The 5,310-nt window shown below is 35.6% G+C and overlaps 1 pseudogene; it reads left to right on the top strand.

Moving 5' to 3' along the window:
* Positions 1-912: 912 nt before the first annotated feature.
* LOC116110367 lies at positions 913-3,942 on the top strand (annotated as a pseudogene).
* The last annotated feature ends 1,368 nt before the right edge of the window (positions 3,943-5,310 follow it).

Genomic DNA, 5,310 nt, shown 5'->3' on the forward strand with positions numbered 1-5,310 from the left:
AAGCGTTAGTGGAGTTCCCCGCAAATAAGACACACGTCGTTTCCTTTTCACTCACACTTTTCTTGGCCAATGGGAAAGTAATGTTTAAAGCTGGAATGACATAATTACCCTGCAATTAACCCTTGTCTTGTCATGGACTCTCTAGTTTCATATTCCATCACCACGTATTCAATTTAGTCACTTCATTAACATTTAAGATATAAATTTAATTTTGAAGAAAAATCTAACAAATGGCTCATTAATTGATATAGAATTGAATGGTAATAATGATAGCATACAATAATTGATTTTTTCTTATACTTTTCATGTTATAATTTTAGTATTTTTGGTATTAAAAAGTTTACAAATTTGAATAAAGTTTACTACAATCTTACTCTTTACCATATAAATATAATACATGAAAACCCTCACTTTTCTGGAAGGAATCTCCATTCTTAAACGTGTGTGAATTACATATCACACCCACGTGGCAATTAAGTACGTCCTGGCTTCTCCTTCGTAATCAAGGCGCAAAACCAAAACAAAACCTAAGTCCTAACCTCAACACGTAACACTTCTAATTTTCCTGTAATAACACAACCCCAAAAAATCCTCCCCGTCCCAAATGGTAACCCATTTTTCCCGGGAAATCAAACTCTCTCTCTTTCTTTTCAGATATATCCTCCCCCTCTCAATTTTACCTCCAAAAAAATAAAACAAAAATATAAAAATAAAAACAAAATCACTGATCACTGGCCTCATATTTATATCCAAACAAACACATACAACAACTTCAACCACACTCCACACAAGCAGGAACATATAGCCTCTCGTCTCTCTCACTCACTCACTCTCACCCCACTTTGCTGATTTCTTCTCCGATCAGTTTTCGGGGAGTTTCTTTAAAGAAACCAGTCGCGATCGATCGATGAGAATATAATCACAAACATGTCGGTGACGTGCTCGAGTAACTTTCCCGACCTTCTTTGCCGAGGATTCCGGCATCTTCTCCGGCGAGTCTTCCCCGGAATGTTCATCATCGGACCTCGAGTCTTCTGCCTCCATTGAAGTCTATCGCTGGGTTTATAATGGATGAGAAAAACTTTGTTCCTGGTTTTGATTACTTGACTCAGTTTCAAACTCAGTCTCTCGATGTCTCGGCTAGAGAACAATCTGTTGCATGGATTCTCAAGGTATTATCATTGTTCTATTATTAATACGTGATGTTTTACGTAGTTGTTGTTGATGCTAAAAAAATAATACTGCATATTCTCCCCGCTTAAACTAAGCCATAGATCGATTTAATGTCTTTTAGGACAATTTTTACCAGCTGTCTACTTATGGAGATCATGCTGGATTCTTTTTGGTATCTGTATGGTGAAAAAATGATAAATATTTGTCTGGTTTATGCAGGTGCAACCATACTATAATTTCCAGCCACTAACGGCGTATCTCTCCGTCAATTACATGGATCGGTTTCTGTATTCTCACCGGGTGCCGGTAAGTATCGGTCCGTGAAAGTTACAATTAGCTGGACTGCAATCCACAATACCCGGCATTTGATAATGATCGGCGAATTGATTTATTGAAGTATTAATATTTTGACTATTGTGGTATTTGTATTTGACTTTTCAGAATAAGAAAATACACGAGTGGTTAATTAATTAATTATTATTAACCACAGTAAAAACCGTTTGTTTTCCCTATAGAATCAACCAAACATTTATCAACCTTTCTTAAGCAATACACAGTCTTACTTTTTTGGGGTATTTATCTGCCTTTATAAACTTTAGTACTATAAAATGTGCTATATAAACTATACAAATGCTTTTATAAATTTAACTTCACATATTTTCTCAGCACGTGGAAATGCACTACGGGGGTAATATATATGATTCTAGAATCAATATAATTAATCAACACTGTTCATAAAGTAGAGGCGGCTTAAGACTAATTAATTACCATTACCATTGTTATGGATACACAAATTTTCGTTAATTACACGGTTTTTGCGTGTAGCAAAATAAGGGGTGGCCACTGCAACTTCTTGCTGTTGCGTGCTTGTTCATTAGCTGCAAAGATGGAGGAACCACTGGTTCCTTCTCTGTTGGATCTTCAGGTACTCTTCTTAAACAGCACCTAACACACTAATGAAATATATTTACTTCGATAATTTGATTGCGTTAACAGGAAAAGAAAGAAGAAAAAAAAAAAAAAAAAAAAGAAAGGAACTTGATGAAATATCATTAGCTTATTCAGTCTGGGACTCTGGATTAATATTATCATTGTAGGTTAAAGGAGCCAAATATATTTTTGAAACAAAAACTATCCGCAGAATGGAGCTTCTGGTGCTCAGTGTTTTAGATTGGAGGCTACGATCCGTGACACCATTCAGCTTCATTGGGTTTTTCGCATGCAAACTTGATCCAACAGGAGCTTTTATGGGGTTCTTAATTTCTCGGGCCTCGGAAATTATTTTATCCAATATCCAAGGTAATACAATATTTATGTAAATACATGCATGCACTCTACGTATATGTATACATCGTATAGAGAAATGTAGAAGCCTAATAATGAGATGATAATATGAACAGAGGCCAGCTTTTTAGAGTATTGGCCGTCAAGCATTGCTGCTGCAGCGATTCTTTGTGCAGCCAATGAAATTCCAAATTTGTCTCTTGCTAATCCTGAACATGCTGAATCCTGGTGTGATGGACTAAGCAAAGTAAGCGAGTAATATTGCATATATTATCATTAAGGACCAAAAACTATTATGCCAACTTGGGAACGTATCCATTTTTTGCAGGAGAAAATCATCAGCTGCTACCGGTTGATGCAACAGCTCGTGCTTAATGATAGCCGGAGAAAAGCACCAAAAGTTTTACCGCAGCTTCGCGTAACAGTTCGTGCCAGAATGAGATCATCCAGTGACTCATCTCCATCTCCATCTCCATCTCCATCTCCAATTTCTTATAAAAGGAGAAAATTAAATAACTGCTTATGGGTAGATGATGACAAAGGAAACTCGGAGTAAGGGGAAGAGAATATAAAAAGAAAAGAAAATGGGGGTCCAAGTTGTCGAGAATCCTCGATATTTTTTGGAGGGTTTTGAGAGTAAATTAACAGGAGTGATGTAGATTATTTAGTATATATATATTTATATGTATGTATGAGAGAGTTTGGTGAGTTTGGAAGATTGATTTATTAATTTGTTTTGTTTCTTTAAGTTGGTGGATTGCCATCCATCCATCCATTAATGGCATTGCCGATTCCCAAGGGAAGGGGATTTGTTACATAAATATTTTATATATATATATATATTTATGTGACAAAAGTTGGGGAAAGATTGAGAAAGAGTGGAGTGTGAAAGAAGTGGGGATTGAATTCAAAGGCTGCATTGATTGTTGAATGAAAGAAGGGGAGATGGCGGGACCCTTTGGGGGAAAAGAGAAGAAAATTGAGAAAAATAAGGGAATGGAGGGTTTGAATAAGTATCGAGTATATATATATATATATTTGTCAAAACTTCCCATCAAGAGGCGCTCCATATCGTTTTCTTCTGGATCATCTCTGCAACTTTTGACAAAGCCAAAGCGAAGAAGACATAACATGATATATGATAATTAACAACATGGCTCCAGTGATGGCCATGTTAGTTAATTTATATATATATATATATGACTATGAGTGGTTTGTGTATGTGTGTTTTTTTGGCGGGAAATGCCCTGGCCTTGACATGACGTTAATTGGCCTAACATTAAATACTCAACTCTTTCAGCGGTGTTCATACGTGTGAATGGTTACACGTGTGCACACTACTTTTCTTTTGATTTGTTTTTTCTTTGTCCAAGGGGTGAATTAACCCCTCTTTCATGGCAACATATACAAAGGTCTTTGGGGCCTTTTCAAGCGTGCTGTATTGGATTCATAAATGTAATAAAATCATTCCATATCTTTCTTTCATTTCTTCTCTCTTTAATTATTTATTTATTTAAGTCGTATGGAAATCACGTGATTGACAATATAGAATTTGTAGCGTTGCAATTTGTTTTATTACCACTTTTAAGCACAAATATTGGAATTTTGCGAGGCATGCTCGGTGAATCCTTTGGCTTATAGCTAAATGAAGAGACTGCTCGGTCCCCAAAGTCTTGATCATGAATAGCTCCTTGGTACGTGCCTCTCTGTCCACCAGTCCATCGCTAATTAATCATCTTAATGTAGTATCAAACTGTTGGCATTGAAGTGAGAACAGTGAGATATTATTATGGGAAAAAGCCAAACCTGGATAAGAAGGATCTTTTTTTCTTTTCTTTTCTTTAAATACTTACAAGTTTCTACATTACAAATCTAAAAAGTCGAGCTTGAAGTTGTCATTTAGCCCTAGATCCCCGACATCTTGTATATTATATTGTATTTATTTTGCATGTAGTAACATATAACACAATAATGACCATTTATGCCATGCATTTTATTATTATTATCTTACTCAGCATGCAAATCTTATCATCTTCCATTGTCACTCATCGATCCACTATATCTTACTCAGCATTCACATCAAAATTATAACAGTGTGTTGGATGGACCACAGTGAAGAAATATCATAGCATAGTGCCAATTTTCGGTCTGTCCGTTTTTATCCCATTTCCATTGGCTTCTTCCTCAGAGTAGTCACTTCCATTAATCAATCTTGGCAGGAAGGACCACCCGGTAGGTATAATGAAAACGAATTCTATTTTTAAATTCAGAGATAATTGAGGTTGCAATTCAATTCATTAAATTACGGATATTATTTGGGTGAACCACATCAACCTATTCTCTGTTAATACAATACTCGATGGCTTTATAAAGAGTCTTTAAGAATGAATTTCAACCAAGTGGAACCCATGATCTAAATGCACTTGGTAATATAATAAAGTCTCAAATGAATCAAAGAGATGTGGCGTTTCCTCATTAGACCATGTTGGTGGGAGCCATGAAAGATTTGGACTACATTACTAATCTTCTTCACCTTTCCCCACCAAAAAATTAAAAGCTTACAGCAATCACATTAATTAAAAATGTGGGTCTGGTTCGGCTTATCAACGACATATAAATATCATAACAACGCACGCTGTGGATGATATGTGACAAAAGTGAGAATTATTATCTAACTCCTTATTTCTTTTAATTAAAACATGAAATGGGACGGAGAATAGGACGAAACGGTGGAAAGCAATGACAATACCAATTTTCACAAATTAATTTATTTTTCCACAATATAATGTTAATTAAATCATCCACATGTTTTTGGTATTCCAGGCCAAGTTGTTGTGTGTTGTATTTGTATTG

Source organism: Pistacia vera, unplaced genomic scaffold (genome assembly GCF_008641045.1).
Source record: "Pistacia vera cultivar Batoury unplaced genomic scaffold, PisVer_v2 Contig601, whole genome shotgun sequence".
Classification (NCBI taxonomy): Eukaryota; Viridiplantae; Streptophyta; class Magnoliopsida; order Sapindales; family Anacardiaceae; genus Pistacia; species Pistacia vera.